The 20,700-nt window shown below is 43.4% G+C and overlaps 1 protein-coding gene across 2 annotated transcripts in view; it reads left to right on the top strand.

The window, feature by feature from the left end:
• The first annotated feature begins 302 nt into the window (after positions 1-302).
• ADGRG2 (adhesion G protein-coupled receptor G2) overlaps positions 303-20,700 on the top strand; it is a 113,668-nt gene continuing 93,270 nt past the window's right edge. The window contains exon 1 of one of the 2 annotated variants that reach the window (XM_032620767.1): positions 303-502. The gene's annotated coding sequence lies outside the window, so the exon portion shown is untranslated. The remainder of the gene's footprint in view (positions 503-20,700) is intronic. The other variant, XM_032620766.1, reaches the window with a different exon arrangement.

Below are 20,700 nucleotides of genomic sequence, written 5' to 3'. Positions count from 1 at the left end.
TGGTGGGACACGCATTTGGGTAACAGGGCGACCCCTAAAGGTGAGCGGCTGGGTCTGGAGACTGGAGGCCCCCTAGGAGCACGCCGAACCGGACGCGGGGCAGCGGAGGTGCTCGCGGTCCAGGGAGTCCAGAAGCGCCACGCGGGCCTCTGCAGGGTGGGGTGGGGCCGCTCGGCCCGCGGCCCCTACTTCTCTCCCCCGCCCCGCAGCCTGGAAACTGCCCCCGGCTTCGGGCGGCCGAGCTACTCGCTTCACACCCTCCCCCCTCCGCGCCCCGCCCCGCTCCCCACCTCCGCGTCCAGCCTCGCAGCTGCCGAGCGCCGGACGCGCCGGACGCGCCATGCCGCGCTGGGCCGCTGAAGAGCAGGCCGGCAAAACCGTCCGGGAGCGGCGGGGGCGGTGCCCAGCCCGCGGGAGGGAGGAGGAGGGCCGCGGCCCGAGCGAAAGGGAAAAAGGAGGGCTGGAGGGCGCCAGCAGCCAGCCCGTCGGCGGGGACCGGCAGGTAAGCGCGCGGCGCCGGGATGGGTCCTGTCTTCCTCGGGTTCCTGAGACCCGGCCCGGGGGAGCCGCGGAGCTGGCGACCAGCGTGGGCGGCTCGGGTGCAAGCGCCTGGACCTGGAGTGCGACGGGACGGCGGGGCGAACGCTCCCTCCGCCCCGACTGCGGCTCTGAGCCGGGCCCTGGGCCGCCCTAAAAGGCGGAGGCTGAGGGCCGAGCTCCGGTAGCTGGCACCCCGACAGTGGGAGAGGGCGCGCCGTGGGAAAGGGGGCTCTGGCGACGCGTTCTCCGAGGGAGAGGGGCGTGTGTATCCAAAACCTTAAAACGGGCTCCAGCTCTCCCCAACCCTCCGCGAAAAAGATCCACGAGCTTTGTTCGCGCGGGCGGTCTTCGAGACCCGACTGGTGGGGACTCAGTTTGCCGCGCCGCGCGGTGGGTGCGGCGGAGCCTGCGGAGCGCGGACGCGACCCGGACCTCAGACGGCTTGGCGCGGCAGCGTCTGGCTGGGCGCAGAGCAGGTGGCTAAGGGCGCGGCGGGATGGAGCGGCAGCCAGGAGCCTGAGGATGGGGACAGGAGACTGGAGGTCTCGGGTGAACGCTTTTCGACAGGGACTTGCCATTTCAAGGCTCCGGAGCTATATACGTTTCAGGTGAGGAGAGGGAGCGCTGACGGTCTCCTGAGAGCCAGATGAGGCAGGCAGCAGAGGTTTTCCGTGGCTGCTTCGACAGTGACACTTATTTGTATGTATCGTCCACACGAATTCCCTGGGGATCTTGTAAAAATACAGATTCTGATTCAGTAGGTCCGGCCGGGGTGGGGCCCGACAGTCTGCATTTCTGACAGGCTCTCAGATGCTGCTGCTCCATGGATCACACTTTACACGGCAGGCCCTGCAGAAGTACTTTTTGTCCAACAGGCTGAAAACCTTAGGAAAACTGGGACATTGGGAGAGGAGGTCCTAAGACTTTACAATCCCATCTCCACCCCAAATACACACATTTAAACGATTGCTACTCATTTAGTAGCAAAATGCTTTACTCTTCTTACTGGGTTACCAGCCAAATACATTATCTGATAGTAGAGCTGGCTTCATGGGCATGCAACCTGTATTTGGTTTAATGTTCTGCTGTTGCTGTCGAAATTCTGAATAATTTTTGAACAAGGGGCTTCGCATTTTTATTTTGGCACTAAGCCCCACAAATTATGTAGCTGATCCGTAGGCAGAAAAAGGACCCCATTTCTTTCTTTCTTTCTTTTTTTTTTTTTGATCTGTTGTTGGTCTTCTGGTTCTGTGCTAGGGCTTTCTCTAGTTGTGGAGAGAGCGGGGGCCACTCTTCATAAGCGGTGCACCGGCCTCTCACATGTCGCGGCCTCTCTTGTTGTGGAGCACAGGCTCCAGACGCACAGGCTCAGTAGTTGTGGCTCACGGGGCCAGTTGCCCTGCGGCATTGTGGATCTTCCCGGACCAGGGCTCAAACCTGTGTCCCTGCATTGGGCAGACGATTCTTAACCACTGGCGCACCAGGGAAGCCCAAGGATCCATTTCTTTGATCAGTGTTCAGAGCTGGTGGGTGATGGAGAGTGAAGGTTTTTAAGCAAAGACTAGCTAGATGTTGCAGTTCCTTCCATCTTTCTCAACTTCTTTTCAGCTATTTTAAGAGATAAGCCTATGAGTATAATTTCAGTTCTACATGGTATGGCAATATTTATTTTAAAAATAATATCAATAATCTATTAAGAGCTTAATTATTAATACAATTAAGTTCGATGTTGTAGTAGTTTGTGAATTGAGTGACAAAGGCGTGTGCTATTTTCAAAGGATTTGGAGAGTTTTTATTTAGTGTCCCAAAGTTTTGCTTACTTAAGATCTAAAATGAGCTGGACATTACTAAATTGGCTGCTTTTTTCAGCTCAAATGCAAAGCTGGAAAATAAAAAGTGGCCAAATTTTGAAGCTGTTCAGGGGTATTGCTTTACAGGGCCTCAGTGTGACGCCAGCCCCTATCGGATTCCCTCTGCTTTTATCATTCCCACATCCCTGCAAGGTGACTTTCATTAAAAGGGGGATAGAGCAGACTTTGCTATTGAAAAACACTGAAGAAATGCAGGGCCAGCATTAGCGTTTTCTGTGAATAATTCTTGCCCCAAACCCACAGACTGCAGGTGTGTGTACTTTTCTAGAGAAAAAATAAAAAATGTTGGAGACACAGAAAAGAAAAAAAATGGAACTTTAATTATGGATATGATTTTGTTCAGCAGAGGGAGGAAAAAGCCTGGGAAATGGCATTTCATTGGCGGGTTTGGCAGGCAAAGGAGAGCTGCTGTGTTTCTGGTACCATGAACAGCCTTCCAGAAATGGCAAAGTGAGTTTGCTCAGGTGTTAGGGAGAGCCAGTAAGGAAGCTGCACTTCCACGGCTAATGTGGTCATTCTGGGTGCTCCAGTGTGGCTGTGGTGTGCCTGGGGCTGGTTGGGGACTCAGCGAGGGGGACATCACCGTGAGGTCCCTAGTGCTTTCACAGCGTACATGAAACCGACAAACACATTTTTCCATTTTGTTGCCTGAGAGTGCCAAGATAGTTCAAATACACACTACAAACTGGGAAGAGCACCATTGAAAAGAAAGAGAGAGCTGGGGGTCGGGGGGAGGGGAAGAATGCATTTCTGTGGTGGTAATAATTCTGAAGATAGAAAGGAGAGATTCTGCCTTTAGTAAAAACCTGGGAGCTGCCTTTTATGCCTCACTGAGAAAGGCCTTCGCTACCTCAAGATAGAAGAAAACAATTTTTCTGCTAAAATGTTCATGGTGTTGAAAATACACGGGTCTTTAATCCACATGGAAATTATCTGGGGGTTGTGGTGTGAGGTGGGAGATGTTGGACGTTAAGAAATGGGGTAAACATTTGGGAAAAATTGTCATAAAATAAATCCCCTCAATCAAAGTCTGTGAACACTGTGTTCCATTTTATTTATTTATTTATTTTTTTCTTTTGCGGTACGCGGGCCTCTCACTGTTGTGGCCTCTCCCGTTGCGGAGCACAGGCTGCGGCTGCGCAGGCTCAGCGGCCATGGCTCACGGGCCCAGCCGCTCCGCGGCATGTGGGATCTTCCCGGACCGGGGCACGAACCCGTGTCCCCTGCATCGGCAGGCGGACTCTCAACCACTGCGCCCCCAGGGAAGCCCCTGTGTTTCATTTTATAAATCTGCTTAACTCTTGAGCCGATTCCATGTTTTAAAAATTGAAGTACAATTGTAAAGCAATTATACTCCATTAAAGATGTTAAAAAAAATTGAAGTACAGCTTATTTACGATAACATTCACCCTTTTTAGTGTACAGTTCTGTAAGCTTTGACAAATACATGTAGTCATGTAACCACCCCCATGGTCAAGATATAGAAGAAGTCCATCACTCCAAAAAGTTCCTTATTGACGCTTTGTAGTCAACCCCTCCCACCACTCTCAGCCCCTGGCAACCACTGATTTGTTTTCTGTCCCTATAAATTGGTCTTTTCCAGAATGTCCTGTGAATGGATTCATACACGATGTAGCCTTCTGAGTTTGGCTTCTTTCACCTGGCATAATGCACTTGAGATTCACCCGTGTTGTGTGAATCAGTAATTTGTTCCTTTTTATTGCTGAGTAATATTCCACAGTTTGTCCATTTACCAACTTTTGGTGATTATGAATAGGGCCAGTGTAAACGTTCACATACAGCTTTCTGTGTGAACATAAGTTTTCATTTCACTCCAGTAAATACCTAGAAGCAGGATTGCTGTATTGTGTGGTAAATTTAACTCGATAAGAAACTGCTGAACTTTTCCGAAGTGGCTACACCAGCGTGCACTCCCACCAGTGATGTATGAGAGGTCCTGTTGCTTGGCATCCTTGCCAGCCCTTGGTATTGTCAGCTTATTTTATTCCAGCCATTCCAGTAGATTTGTGGTGGCATCTCTGTCGTTTTAGTTTGTGCTTCCCTGATAACTAATGATGTTGAGCATCTTTTTGTATGCTTTTTGGTCCTTTATATATCTTCTATGAAATGTCTGTTTTTTTTTTTATTGTATTGTGTGTCACTATTGAATCGTAAAAGTTCTGCATACATCTGCACACAAGTCCTCTGTCAGATATATGTATTGCAAACATTTGCTTTTAGTCTGTGGCTTGCCTTTTCATTTTCTTTATTTTTTAAAAAAATTGTGGTAGGAATACCTAACATGAGGTTTACCCTCTTAATGAATTTTGAAGTGTCCAATACAGTATTGTGAACTATAGGCATGGTGTAGTACAGCAGATAGCTAGAACTTTTTCATCTTGCATGACTGAAACTTTGTACCCTTTGAACAGCAATTCCCCATTTCCCCCTCCCTCCAGCCCCTGGCAACCACCATTCTACTCTCTGTTTCTGTGAGTTTGACTCTTTTAGTTGACTCATACCTCATATGAGTGGAATTAATGATTTTTTTTTTGAAGAGCACAAGTTTTAAATTCTGAGAAGGTCTAATTTATCAGGTTTTTTTTCTTCTATGAATAGCACTTTTGGTAACCTGTCTGATAAATCTGTGTCTACCTCACATTTACCAAGATTTTCTCTTGTGCCACCATCTAGATATTTTATAGTTTTATCTTTTGTATGTAGGTTTATGACTTCATTTTTCTAAAATTAATTAATTAATTTATTTTTGGCTGCGTTGGGTCTTCATTGCTGCACGCGGGCTTTCTCTAGTTGTGGTGAGAGGGGGCTACTCTTCATTGCGGTGGCCTCTCTTGTGGAGCACAGGCTCCAGGTGCACAGGCTTCAGTAGTTGTGGCATGTGGGCTCAGTAGTTGGGTCTCGTGGGCTCTAGAGTGCAGGCTCAGTAGTTGCGGTGCACGGGCTGAGTGGCTCTGTGGCATGTGGGATCTTCCCGGACCAGGGCTCGAACCTTTGTCCCCTGCATTGGCAGGCGGATTCTTAACCACTGCGCCACCAGGGAAGTCCCACGACTTCATTTTGAGTTAATTTTTGTATGCGTCAAGGTTCACTCTTTTCCATATAGATAGTTGCCAGTGTTGCAACACTATTTGTTGAAAAGACTATACTTTTCCCTCATTGCATCCCCTTGGCCCCTTTGTCAAAAATGAATTTACTGAGTATGTGTGGGTTTAATTTTGAACTCTCTTCTGTTCCATCGATCTGTACATCTGTCCTTATGCCTATACCACACTGTGTAGGTGTTACACATTCTTTTTTTTTTTAATAAGAGGGTATTTTGTTGTTGTTTTCTTTAAAATTTTTTTTGTTTCTTTTTTTATTTTTTGGCCGCGCTGCGTGGCATGTGGGATCTTAGTTCCCCAACCAGGGATGGATCCTGCGCCCCCTGCATTGGAAGCTCGGAGTCTTAACCACTGGACTGTCAGGGAAGTCCCACACATACTTGTTAGGTGCATTCCTAGACTGTTTTGTTCGTAATTTGTATTGCTTTTAGAGATTGTATCCTTTTTTGCCCATTTCATTTTATTTTTATTATTTATTTATTTATTTATTGGCTGCTTTGGGTCTTCCTTGCTGCACGGGCTTTCTTTAGTTGCGTTGAGCAGGGGCTACCTTTGTTGTGGTGTGTGGGCTTCTCATTGCGGTGCGGTGGCTTCTCTTATTGTGGAGCTTGGGCTCTAGGTGCACGGGCTTCAGTAGTTGTGGCTCGCAGGCTCTAGAGCACAGGCTCAGTAGTTGTGGCGCACGGGCTTGGTTGCTCCACGGCTTGTGGAATCTTCCCGGCCCAGGACTCGAATCCGTGTCCCCTGCATTGGCAGGCGGATTCTTAACCACTGTGCCATCAGGGAAGCGCCCCCCTCCCCCCATTTTATTTTGTTGTGACTATACTATTGTATAGACAGGCTTTTTAATTTTTTTTTTTTTTTTTAAATTTTTTGTAGGTCTAGCATATTCAAGCCATGTTACTGAACTTTCATTAGCTCTCATAGTTTTTCAGTCAGTTTTCTTGAATTTTCAAGGTCGACAATCAAACGGGCTGCAAATGGCAATGGTATAGCGGTCCCTCCCCGCCCCCAATATTTTTTCCTCAATTTGTCTGGTCTCCTTAGTGGCTAGGCTGCCCTGTTAGAGCAGTGTTGAGGAGTAGTATCTGACTCAGGTGGGAACGCTTCTCATAGCTTACCACTAGGTATTCTGCTTGCTGTGGAGTTCTGACAGTCACCCTTATTAGTACCTTCAGGGGGTTTTCTTTCCATTTTTAGCTTTGAAATGTTCTAAAATTTAATTTTAAAATTTCTTGTTCTGCTTGGTATTTTTTTTTTCATTGAAAGCCTAACAGTTTAGAGGTGAGTCAGTCTTCCCAGCTTTGGGAGGTCATATTTTGACCTTCTTCCCTGGAGAAGATAGTGTAGCAGAAGTCAATTCATTTTATTTAGACTAGGAAGAAACTACCTTTGCAGCTTTTTTTATAATGTTCTCATTTGGGGGGGGGGAATGCCAGGTACAGCGAGGAAGGGAGAGAATAAAGGAACAGTTTATATATAAATAAATATCTTAAGTATAAATAAGATAAGATAGCTTTTTGTAGTGTTTTTCAAACTTTCCTGCCCACCATTCACAGTGAAAAGTATAGATCTCAACCCAGTATGAACATACCTGTATATAATTGAAAGAGAATCTCACGAAGTGTTATGCATTTTTCCTCTGTGCAGTGTATTCTGAAAATTTCAGTTCTCTTCCATCTGTTCTACTTCATTTAAAAATGATGATCATGGCCCTCTGCATTGATTTGACACTCTTTCATATAACCCTGTTTTATAAAACTGTTCATTTAGGTTCTAAGCCCCCAAAATGCTGAACTGTGTCCAGGACAGATTCATTTTATATCACATCCTGTTATGATACAAAGTGAGTTCATTTTTAATACCCTGAGAGAGTGGTAGCTACCCAGATTTTTCTCTTGAATTAGGATATAGCCTCTAACCCAGTCTCCCAGCACCCAGTCTTGACCCCAGAGAATTGCCAGTAAAGGCAGTCTTGTAAATCCACTGCTCAAAACCTCTAACAGCCTCTACCACGTTTACGCTAAACCCCCAGCTGCTGCTCCCTGTAGCCTCTGAGGCCCTATATGACTTTTATCTCATTCTTCCCACACTTCTCCAGGTATACCAGCCTTCTTGCTATTCATCACCCAAGCCAAGCATTTTCCTGCTTCCCAGCTTTAGTATTTGCAGTGCTACCTGCCTGGAGCACCATTTCACCAGATAATCACATAACTTGTCCCTCTGTTTCATTTGGGTCTTCTCTAACCCTCATTCTAAATCAGCATTCCTCACCTACCACTGTAAATGTCCACCCCTTATCCCACTTTTGTTTTCTTCTAACACTATTATCTGCAATTATATTATTTAGTTATTCGTTCACTGATTCCGTGTCCTTTTTTTCCCTGCTAGAATACAGGAGGGCAGGGACTTTGTGTATCTTGCTCACAGTTGTATTTTCAGGACCTAGAACAGTGGGACATAGTAGGTGCTCAATAAATATTTGTTGAATGGATGAATGAGTGCACCTAGAATCTAGAAGAAATCAGGCACTAATCCTAAGAGAAATTCAAATTCAGTTTTGGTGTGGAAATTTCTTTAGGTTAAGCATAGAGTATATTTTATTTGTATTTTTAATTTATTTATTTTTAGAGTATATTTTAATGTAAGTCATTAATCAACAGACATCTGGTATCCACTACATTTCTGACTCTGATAATAATAATGATAACTAACAGCTAATATTTATTGGGCAGGCAGTGCTCAATTTACGTATATTAACTCATTTAACCCTCCCATCCTCTTGGGGCAGGTACTATTATTATCATTTTACAGAGGAGGAAACTGAAGCACGGAGAGGTTAAATACTTTGTCCAAGGTCATACAAATGGTAAGCAGTAGATCCAGGGTTTGAACACAGACCATCTGATTTCAGAGCCTGTGCTTTTGTTTTTGTTTTTTTATTGAAGTATAGCTGATTTACAGTATCATATTAGTTTCAGGTATATAACATAGCGATTCAGTATTTTTACAGATTATGCTCCATTAAAAGTTATTACAAGGTAATGGCTATAATTCCCTGTGCTATACACTACATCCTTGTTGCTTATCTATTTTATACGTAGTAGTTTGTATATTTTAATCCCATACCCCTAACTTGCCCCTCCCTCTTCCCTCTCCCCAGTTGTAACCACTAGTTTGTTTTCTATATCTGTGAATCTTTTCTGTTTTGCTATATACATTCATTTGTATTATTTTTTAGATTCCACATATAAGTGATATCATACCATATTTGTCTTTCTCTGTCTGACTTATTTCACTGTCCATCAACAGATGAATAGATAAAGAAGTGGTGCGCACACACACACACACACACACACACACACACACACACACACACAGAGGAATATTACTCAGCCATGAAAAAGAATAAAACTCTGCCATTTGCAGCAATGTGGATGGACCTAGAGCCTGTGTTCTCAACCACAGTGCTCATAGGAACAAGGAGCATACACAATTCCTGATCTTTATAAACATGTAATGTTATGGTTAGAAGTAAAACAATAACTTTCAATGTTGATAAGGAGACCAACATTTGGTAAACAGTTCAGTTGAATTAGTAGGATGGATCTTACAAGCCTGATCCAGATTCTTGGGTCATCTGCCTACCACTGCTGTTGTCTTCTTCTTGTCCTGGTATGGGTATCATTTGGGGGTCAGCAGGCCTTTCTATAGATCAGTCCAATGCAAAGGCCCTTCTTAAGTGGGAAATATGAATTCAAGAGTCAATTCCCTTCAGTTTCTCTGCGTATGAGCTAGTTAATAGCACCTGATAAGGGTCCTTTTATCTTGGTTGGAGACAGTCCTTTAAATGATGCCTTTTCCAGTGTGCATAATCTCCTGGTTGCAGGTCACGGGGCATCTGACCTTCATCCAAAGATAGATTGCTGTGATAAGCTTCAGAAACAAACTTTGAGTGTTCTTTTAATAATTCAATTAAACTTTCCAATAATATAACTTAACAACAAGGAGCTATCTGGGAAGTGAGTCTTAAGCAGTAAATACAGACCTCAATTAACAAACCTAGAATTTAATACTCACTGAAACAACCTTTCTCTCTCTAAAATTACCCTAATTTCTACCAAATATAGCCAAATTAAGACTGATTTGTTTGCAGAATAAGTCTGGCTAATTGACCAAATAGGCTCTTCTAAATTGGCTGTGCTGGAACTTTTCCTAAGGAATCTCGGGTCGAACTTTTAAAAGGCCTCTCCAGGCTGGGAAATCCATGGCAAGGGCTAGCCAGATTCTGCCTGTGATATGTATAGATTTGGGTGAATTCCTCTCTTCTTGAGGTCCACCAAACATCTTGAGATTCTTGTACATGTCAGGAGGTGACCTTCCTTATTCACCTGATAAGGCATCTGGGAACCTAAGAGTTTCCAATTTCTGGAGGGATTTGGTAGAGAGAAAATATAAATGTTTCGATTCCACTTACAAAGGTATAATTTACCAAGCTGCTGTATGCCATAATTACCCTGAGGGGAAAGGTTTCCTTATATCTGGAAAACACAGATTAAAAGCCAGTAATATTTCAGACAAAAGCCAATGTAACGAATCCTTTTTGTTAACAGTTTTAGGAAGCCATCAGGTTTTCTGTTAGGATTCTTTAAATTTCTTACCTTGTTCAGCAGTATGGTCTGAAAGTTATTAGAAACCTGTACTTGTCAAAAAGTCCTTTCTATGAATCTTGAAGATGAAACATTTTTGCAGAAGGATCAGAGTAAAACAATAACTGTCTATGAATGACAAAAAAACCTTAAAAGGCATGGTTAAACACGATTACAATGCCATTGACAAAGAAACTTGATTACTGCTGTGACATACAACATTTTAAGATGATAACTAGAATTATGACTGATACCATTTTACTAGGATGTATTCAAATTTTAGGAATTCCATATAATTTCTAGTATATCTATATTAATAACATTTACCCATACAATATAACTTAAGGTTTATCCCTCATTTGACAATGCTTCCTATGTAATTTAACATACCAAGCAAGCCTAATTAGTTTAATATTTCTCTTTGATATGCCTTAGGGGCTCTTTGGAAAACTCAAAGTTAGCTAGAGGTCAACGGACTTTAATTCAAATTTGATCTTTGGGAAGTTTGTCAAAAATATCGAAAAGTTTCAAAACGCTTGGTCAAACACGTAGGTCACTGGGAAACAATACTTGTTCACTTAACCAAAGCGACAATAAAAGATTTCAAAAGCAAATACAGAATATAACAACAAATTACTTAAAAGGTAAAGAAAATTTACAATCTGATATCAAAAGCAGCTCAATAGTCGAAAAAAACTTTGTTTTCTTAACAGAGGGAAAACCAAATTCCAGTCTTGTACCAGCTTACTTTTAATAACAAAATCAATTTACTTAATTAAATTCAATCTAATCTTAGCCAACCCTGACCATGCACAAAACACTTTTCTCAGGGTTCCTTTTTTACAAACCTTCCACAACTTTTTGTATCCGTATTAATTTGTCCCTTATTTTGTTTCCCATCCAGAAACAATTAGCTCTAGGACAAAATTACCACTTTTTTCCCTTAGCAAAATGTATTTCTATTCCTCATACCTTCTTTTACTGAAAACACACATCCTACTTTCCTTGCATACTGAAAAATTTCCCTTATTATTTCTAGTAGCTCTAATTACATATATATTAAAATTAAAAAAAAATTTTTATTCATTGTGAACTTTTTTCTTATAAATTTATTTATTTTATTTTTGGCTGAGTTGGGTCCTCGTTGCTGCGCATGGACTTTCTCTGGTTGCTGTGAGCGGGGGCTACTCTTTGTTGCGGTGCACGGGCTTCTCATTGCAGTGGCCTCTCGTTGCGGAGCACGCGCTCTAGGCATGCGGGCTTCAGTAGTTGTGACACGCGGGCTCAGTAGTTGTGGCTTGTGGGCTCTAGAGCACAGGCTCAGTAGTTGTGGTGCACGGGCTTAGTTGCTTTGTGGCATGTGGGATCTTCCTGGACCAGGGCTCGAACCTGTGTCGCCTGCATTGGCAGGCGGATTCTTAACCACTGTGCCACCAGGGAAGGCCTATCCTTTCTACTCTTGATGGGTCTTTGGTTTGTTTCTAGTTTTTGGCTTTTATGAATAGTGTTGTGAGGATCACCCTTGTACATATCTTTTGATAAACACATATGTGCATTACTACTCGCTAAATGCTGTATTCCCTCTACCCTTCTAGGTTCTTGGCTGAGACACCCCTGTAATAAAAAGACAGATTAACAGGAGAGAAACAAGCACGTTTAGTAACATATATACCTCCTGTATACATAGGAGAGACCCACGAAAACTGAGTAACTCCCCCAAATGGCCCAAGCCCAACCACCTTCAACACCATCTTCAGCTAAAGACAAAAGAAGATTTTGGGGGGGGGGGGTGGTGGAGGAGGCCAGTTATAGGAATTATCAGGAAAAATACAGTAAACAAGGGTAAGGTTGTTATGCAGATTTAAGTCCACGCCTTCTCCATTGACAAGAGTTTCTAGAGATTTAGAGTCACCCTTCTCTTCCTGGTACAGAAAGGGAGATACCCTTAAAGTGGAGATTTCCCTTATAAATGTAAATGTCTCTTACAAAAGGGTAACCTCTAGTCGGTTTTCAGAGCTTCTCCTTTGTGTGCCGTTTCTTAAAAATAATCAGCCTCAAGATAATTCTTATGCCAAAGAGACATTTTGGGGTGTCATATTGTGCTCCCCTTCAATACCTAAAAGAACGCTTCAGATATATTTCTACTCATTTTCATGGTTGTCAGTTATTTTCTTCTCTGAATGCAATTAGGATTAGTAACCATCTCTGCATAAACTTCCATATCTGTATCCATATACAGTGTTGAGGCTTTTTACTCATAACTTGAATTGTTTTAGCATCAGTTGTTTTTCTACTTCAATTTTTTTCTAAGAGTGTTTCTATGTTCATTTATTACTTTACCAGCTTACCTATATCAAAATGTCATTTTTAAGTATCTCAAGAATTTTGACTTTTTCTTTTCCCGTGAGACACACACACACACACACACACACACACACACACACACACACACACACGTAATTATTTTGAAATGAAAAACACTCCTGGAACTGTCAAATGTATTTTGCAGATATTGAGGCAAAGGCTTACCCCACCTGAATAGTCCTGGAGTGGTACAGGCTTATTAAGCACTGATTCCTAATTTTGCCAAGGGGGGAAAAAGGGAAGAACAAAGTGAATGAAAGCGGTTTTGAAAAACTAAAGTATGCTTTATTGTGTTGTGATTACACCCAGGTCCGCAGGTTGACATTATTATCTCCCTTTGTCCCAGACTGCATTAACTTATTCCATTCAGCAAATCTGAAGTTAACTGGACCAACTGAATAGAGCAAATATAGCCTGAAATCGAGCAAATACCTTCCATCTGATTTTGGTAGGAGTCACAGCCGCTGAATGTACTCTTTATGTAGAGAACACAGCGAATACTATTATCTACGGCACTGCTTTTCAGATGTACACATCAATCAGCTGGGGATCTTGTTGAAAGGCAGATGCGGATTCTGGGGTTCTGGGATGGGGCTGGAAGATGCCTGCTTTTTGGGGGACCACACTTTGAATAGCGAGGCTTTAGAGCACAGCTGGGTTTACATGAGACCTTGGTCGGTTGCCCATTCACGGGTCATCCCTGCCCCAGTGCCTCTCGGGTTGGCCTCCCAGTGCGGGCTGAAGAACCAGGTGTGTGCAGTCCCCGTTAGAGCCACAAAAGCCCAGTGCTCTTTGGATGTTTCTTTAAATCTCAAGTAGCAACTCCTTTCAATCTCCCCTCACCTAGTCTCTCCTCAAACATTCCGAACACCTGAAGAAAAACGACTGCACTCCTCAAAAGCACGCCAAACCAACATACACACACACCCACACCCCAACCCCCGCCCTTACGCGCGCGAGCACACTTAATCCCAGGTACTGACCTGGAGGAAGGAGTGGGGCAGGGCAGGCACGAAGCCGCTCTCTTCTCCCCTGGCTTCAGTGCCTTGTACTTCCTCGTTCATTCCGCAGAGACTGGGTGTCCGTTTCAACATCCCGGTGCCGACCGAGCACTGCGGTACACACCAGCCCCCTTCCAGCCACTAGCTGTGCATTTCTCTGCCCGCCCATGTGGCAGCCTGGAGGGCTGGGGAATTAACAATCCCCAGCCCACCCCGGGAGCAGCCCTCAGCCAGCGCCTGATGAAAGCTGGTAGATAAAGAGCCCAGCTCTTTGCCCATGAGCAGGACCACTGAGACAGATGGACGGTCTGCGCTGGCTCCCAGAGCTCCCCAGGACTGAGACTCAGCTGCCCCCAGTGGTAACACCTGTATTAGCTGCCTTCCTGCCTCCGTCTCTCTTCCCCGTTCTCCTGTGTCCTGGGATCACGTCCTAAATAAATTGCTTGCTCTCGAATCTTTGCCTCAGAGTTACCTTCTGGAGGAACCCAAGCTATGGCAAGGCTCTTTGAGGCCAACAGTCAGGAAGTACTTTTGTTCGTTTTAATAAGACCCCATTACAAGAAAACCCAGGAGCCCCTTGGGTTTGTTCTAGGGGGGTTTCACCACTGTCTAGTTATTTTGTTGGCATGACACCAACCATTCAGATGGCTGGAAATAAGCCCGATCATGGAGAGTGTGCTTCTGTGTTCCTGGACTGTCAACAGAGTTGATATCTGGGGTCCCTAGTAGAGCTGATTCTTGTCTTTCTGACTCCTGACCAGGGGCATGTATCTCTGAGTTCTGCCTCAGAGCCCTGAGCACATCCTGTGGCCCCTGCAACCCTCATCCTGGCTGCCTCCTACTTCCATGCTCCTTTCCGTAGGCCTCCTTCCCTGGGGTTCTCTGTTGTGAGTTCTCTGCCCAGCGCTTTGGGACAAGGAGTCCTTTCTTGGACCTTCAGTTTACTGCATGGAGGCTCCTGACTTTAAGTTTCAGGGATGTACCACCCCTGTTCTCCAAGCTTTGCACCAATGATCAGTGCTTCTCATAGCCGTGTCTTTAGCTTGTCCCCCTCCTCCTGCCTTCTTCCCCAGACTGGAAATGGATCCAAACCTTGGCATAATTTAAACTTCTGAGTGCATTTTAGAACTGCCTGTACCCAAATGGGGGATCTTAGCCCTTCTATATGTTCAGAAGTGTGCCTTTTCCCTTCAAGACCTTGTATGCAGCACTCCCCTTTCTGTGGTTCCTTGTATGATGGGAACCCCCACCAGGTGGGGATATTTGGGAGGGTAGCCTGACCTGGCACTCTAGAATGGATTGCTCACAATCTTGCTGTACCCCTGCCAGGGTGCATTGCCCACCAGGCTGAACACCCATGTCTTTGTTTGGGCCTCTTGGGGTTCCTGATAGAGACCCTTGTTCCTTTGGACTTGGTATTTTAAGAGTACACACTACATCAGTAGGACTGTCTTTAATGTAAACATCCATGAAAACATCAAGGATGGATGGCTAGGTGACTGCTTCCCTGAGAGAGAGAGGGGCGGGTGGGGGGGGGAAGAGGGAGGGAAGGAGGGAGGGAGGGAATCTTTCTCTTCTTATAAGGCCACAGCCCTGTTAGATTAGGGTCCCACCCTTATGACCTCATTTAACCTTAATTATCATCTAGAGACCCTGTCTCCAGATACAGTCATGCTGGAGGTTAAGGTTTCAACATATTAATTTGTGGGGGGAGAGACACAGTCCAGTGCATAGCAGTAACTGTGCCCAGCTTCCCCCCCAACCCCTCCATTCATCTAGCTGAATCCTGAAATTCCACAATTTGAGATTCATTTCTTTGGTTTAAAGAGTTGTTAAAATGTAAATGGGCACAGAATTTGGTTGATGTGTCTTGATATGAGGTCGGCTCCTGAGAGCAGGTAGGGTTCAAAAAGGAGGAGGCCACTGGGTACCTGCAAGTTGGGAATGGGCCCCATCTAGAGGAGAGAAAGGGTACTAAAATGAAAGTTGGTTTTCTCGGAGCAGTGTCTTTTTGTTAACTTTGCCAAGGCCTGTTCAAGTCCTCAGAATTATTTTATCAGTTCCTGCAAAATAACCCTTAAGATCAAAGAACTGAGTACTTAACGTTGCTTTCTTGGATCTATGAACAATTTGAAAGACATTGCCTTTTATTTTTATTTATTTATACATTTATTTTTTATTTATATTATTTATTTTCGGCTGCGTTGGGTCTTCATTGCTGCTCGCAGGCTTCCTCTAGCTGCAGGGAGCGGGGGCTACTGTTCGTTGCGGTGCGCAGGCTTCTCATTGCGGTGGCTTCTCTTGTTGCAGAGCAACAAGAGAATGTTTAAATGTTGCAGCCAAAAATAAATAAATAATAAATAAAATGTTAAAATAATGATAAAGAGGGAGTCTTATTGTCTCTCTGCAAAGGGAGAAGTAGAAGTACAATCTCTCATTGGTTTTTCCAGCCTTCTGTCAACACTTTTTATTAGCCAACAAATTATGTGTAATGACAACAGCTGTTTGTAGTAAAGATTCTTATGTGTCATTGGAGCCTAAAGTACTTTTTGAGTCATCAAAGATTAAGTTATGTATGGGATAATTTTCATATTAACTGTGATATTGATGAAGTCTTTTTTTAAAAAATTATTTAATTCATTTATTTTTGGCTGTGTTGGGTCTTCGTCGCTGCGTGCGGGCTTTCTCTAGTTGTGGCGAGCAGGGGCTGCTCTTCGTTGCAGTGCGCGGGCTTCTTACAGTGGCTTCTCTTGTTGCGGAGCACAGGCTCTAGGCGCGTGGGCTTCAGTAGTGGTGGCACGCGGGCTCCGTAGTTGTGGCTCGCGGGCTCTAGAGCGCAGGCTCAGCAGTTGTGGTGCATGGACTTAGTTGCTCTGCGGCATGTGGGATCTTCCGGGACCAGGGCTCGAACCCGTGTCCCCTGCATTGGCAGGCGGATTCTTAACCACTGCACCACCAGGGAAGCCCCGATATTGATAAAGTCTTGGTTACTGCTTGTTACTGAATGGTAATCCTTTATCAACCAGGATATTTCCATTTTAGTACTTCATCCTTCTCCCACGCTAACATCAAAACGGTACCTGAGGTAAAGTGAGCCCTTTTCGTGGCTTCTTATTGCTGGGATCGGCTGCTTGTGGATAATTAGCTCAGCTAATCAGAACATTGTGTATGAGTCGGGCATATGGCTTTGACCCCATGTGGCCTTTGCTCCTAGGGGGACCCATAGAGGGTGGGTCAGTGCTGTTTCAGTTCTGCTAAGGAAGGTGCATGGAATTCCATCTCCTTTGGACCTGCTCCATCAATGGTGTCATCTAGAAGTCTTTAACCCTGGCCGTACATTAGCTTTAAAAAAGTGCACAGAGGTAAGCACTGTCCTGAAACTGGTGTTCATTTTCTCATATATTTCTTTATACTTATATATGAATATGTCCCTAAGCAAGAGAAAATGCTACTTGCATGCTTTTGAACTTTATATGATTGGTATCTTTTTTACCCTCATATTATTCTGCAACTTTAATTTTCAGTGTCTTTTTTTGGTGAAAAAAGAGATAAATATCTCTTTTTTGCTACATGTAGCTCTAGCTCATTTCTTTTTCTTTGCTCTGTAGTAGTCCGTTGTGTAAATATATAATCTATTTGTACATTCTTCTATTGATGGTCATTTAAATTGCTTCAGATTTTGTTGTTAAACATGAAGCTGCTATGAACAGCCTTGAACATGTTTCCTTGTGCTAATATATAAATATTTCTGTAGGGATTATATTCAGGAATGGGAGTACTGGGTGGTAGGGTATATGCCTCTTCAACTGTACTAGTTGTTGCCAGATTGCTTTCCTAAGCAACCGTGTAAGAGACTTCCTGTTGCTCAGCATCCTTGCCAACACTTAGCATAGTCAGACTTTTGAATATCGCTAAGATGATAGGTATGATATTTATCTCTTGTTGTGATTTGCATTTCTCTCAGTACTAGTGTTCACTGACTAAGTTTCATCTTCGTGAAATTCTAGTTCAAGTTTCTTGCCTATTTTTCTCTATCAGTTTATCTGTATTTTTAAAAATTGACTTGTAGATGTTCTTTATATGTTCTGGATACTGATTTTTAGTGATATATGTTATAGATAATGTCTCCCAGTCTGTGGCTTATTTTTCACTTTTTATGGTGTTTTCTGATAAAGGTCTTTCAATGTAGTCAAATTTCTTCTTTTTTTCTTCTATGGTTTGCACTTTTTTTTTTTTTTTTTTTTGTGGTACATGGGCCTCTCACTGTTGTGGCCTCTCGCATTGCGGAGCACAGGCTCCGGACACTCAGGCTTAGCGGCCACGGCTCACTGGCCCAGCCGCTCCGCGGCATGTGGGATCTTCCTGGACCGGGTCATGAACCCGTGTCTCCTGCATCGGCAGGCAGACTCTCAACCACTGCACCACCAGGGAAGCCCTATGGTTTGCACTCTTTGTGTTCCTATCCCAAAGACATAAAGATATTCTTCTCTATTGTCTCCTAAAAGTTTTAAATGTTGGCTTTTGAAATAATTTTAGTCTAATTGGAATTGAGGGAGGAAATCTGTGTGTGGGTTGTTTGTCCATGTGGAAAACTAGTTGTCCCAGGATCATTTATTGAAGTGTTGTTCGTTGCCCTCCCTGAGCTGCATCTACCCTGGCACCTCCTTTGCTATATCAAGTGCCCATATATGTGTGAATCTGCTTCCAGGCTCTCTCAAATTTGGTTTCCTGGTATATTTTTCAAACCCTGAGTGAATACTACACAGCCTTGATTGCTGTAACTTTCTCAAGAGTCTTGGTATCTGGTAAGTCAAGCCCTCCTTTGTTATTCTTTGTCAAATTGTCTTGGCCACTTTGTTTTACATACACATCTTGCCCTCCATATCCATTGGTTCCATATCCGAGGATTCAACCAACTACAGATTGAAAATATTTGGAAAGAGAAATTCCAAAATGTTCTCAAAAGCAAAACTTGAATTTTCTGCAAGTCGGCAACTATTTACATAGCATTTACATTGTATTAGGTAGTATATGTAATCTAAAGATGATGTGAAGTATACATCCTTTGTAGGTTATAGGCAAATACTATGCCACTTTATATAAGGGAGTTGAGCATCCTTGGATTTTGGAACCTGTGGGGGTTCCTGGAACCAATCCCCCATGGATGCCAAGGGACGACTATACACCTTAGAGTTACCATCAAGTTCCATAAAGAACCTCATTAAGATTTTGAGTGAGGGCTTCCCTGGTGGCGCAGTGGTTGAGAGTCCGCCTGCCGATGCAGGGGACATGGGTTCGTGCCCCGGTCAGGGAGGATCCCACATGCCGCGGAGCAGCTGAGGCTGGGCCCGTGAGCCATGGTCACTGAGCCTGTGCGTCGGAGCCTGTGCTCTGCAATGGGAGAGGCCACAGCAGTGAGAGGCCCCCGTACCGCAAAAAAACAATAACAACAAACAAACAAAAAAAAAGATTTTGAGTGAAATTACCTTGAATTTGTAGCATTATATATTTTTTTCCAAATTACTTTGATATAGATGATCTCATTTGTGTCTTGCAACAACTTGAGAGGTAGGTTAATATTACCCCCAGTTCTCAGATGAGGAAACATATTAAAGAAATTAAATGCCTTGTCCACAGCTCACAAAGCTAGTCGATTGCAGATCCTGGTCTTTTTTTGTTTTTAATATCCCTCTCTTCTTTTTTTAAGAAATAATTCACATACTATAAAATTCACCCTTTTAAAGTGTACAATTCAGTGGTTTTTAGTATATTCACAAAGTTGTATAGCCATCACCACCATCTAATTCCAGAACATTTTCATCACCTGAAAGAGAAGCCCTGCGCTCATTAGCGGTCACTGCCCGTTTTCCCCTCCTCCCCACAGACTCTGGCAGCCACCCATCTACTTTCTGTCTCTATGGATTTGCCCGTTGTGGAGATTTCATGTAAATGGAATCATGCAGTATTTGGCCTTCTGTGTCTGGCTTCTTTCACTTAGCCTCATGTTTTCAAGAGTCTTCCATGTCATGAATCGGAACTTCATACCTTTTTCTTCCCGTTCTTCATTTTTTCTTGGGTTCATTTCCTTTCTTCATTTTCATGTTCTTTCTTTTTTCATTCTATTCCTTTTCCTTCATTTCTTCAGTCCTTTAGCCAAATCTTTTGACTCCAAATCCAGTGCTCTTTTTACAGTTACCCTGTTAAATCAATCAGTAAGTGGAAATTTATTTCTTTAAGAAGTTAAGGATGAAATGAAATGATTACGCGTGAGCCTAACAACGAAGTTCTTCAGCCTCACTCCTTGCTGGCATGCGTTAGGCACTCAAACATTGAGCTGACTGCACCAGAATAGAAGATTCAGCATCAGAGTTCTTTAGAAGAGTCTTGCCAGTGTTGTTTATGCTAAGCCAAACTTTTGCTAAGCACTGTGCCTGGGAAGTGGAATATTGTTTAGGTTGTGAGCTGTGCATTAGATATGCAAACTTGCTTTTGTAGAAGAGAAGGCGTATTTTCTTCTAGCAAACATCAGGTTGTTCAGTTGATTGTGTTACATAGATCTTGATTTGAAAGACAGCATAAAGCACTGTATATAAAGAACCCTTCTCTCTTTAAAAATGTACTCATTCAGTTAATCAATATTTTGATGTTAACCTTGAGCTTGAGTTGAACTATGAAGAAAAATCAGAAAGAATGACACTACAATTTGCCAAGCCCTGAGCTAAACTAGGGACAAATATGTATGTTTCCCTGCCAAGTCTGCTGAATTAATTCCTTACCACTCCCCAGACCACTCCCAGTGAACAAACTGAACCCACATTTGGCAGGGTAGTGGAAGAGGAGAGATTAAACATGCACACACATGCACACACACTCACACACACTCATAATTAGTTGATCTGCAGCAAACCTCAAGCTATTCTCTTAACTAAACTTAAATCAAGCCAATAATTCATTTAGATTTTAACCAGCTCTTTTGAAAATTGTTCTAAAAGGCTTTAGTTCTTCCAAATGTTCACAACCCACAAAATTGGTTTTGGAAATAATCCTTTTTCCCTTTGCCTACAAGGAACTGCAAAGTTGAGTTTGAGTTCATTTGCAGTAGTTTTTCTTTCCGTAGGTTTCCAGATATCATCCTTTTTCTCTGTTTCCTTTT

The sequence above is a fragment of the Phocoena sinus genome, chromosome X (genome assembly GCF_008692025.1).
Source record: "Phocoena sinus isolate mPhoSin1 chromosome X, mPhoSin1.pri, whole genome shotgun sequence".
NCBI classification, from domain to species: domain Eukaryota; kingdom Metazoa; phylum Chordata; class Mammalia; order Artiodactyla; family Phocoenidae; genus Phocoena; species Phocoena sinus.
Note: the sequence above shows the minus strand (reverse complement) of the source record. Positions and strands in the feature narration are given on the sequence as shown.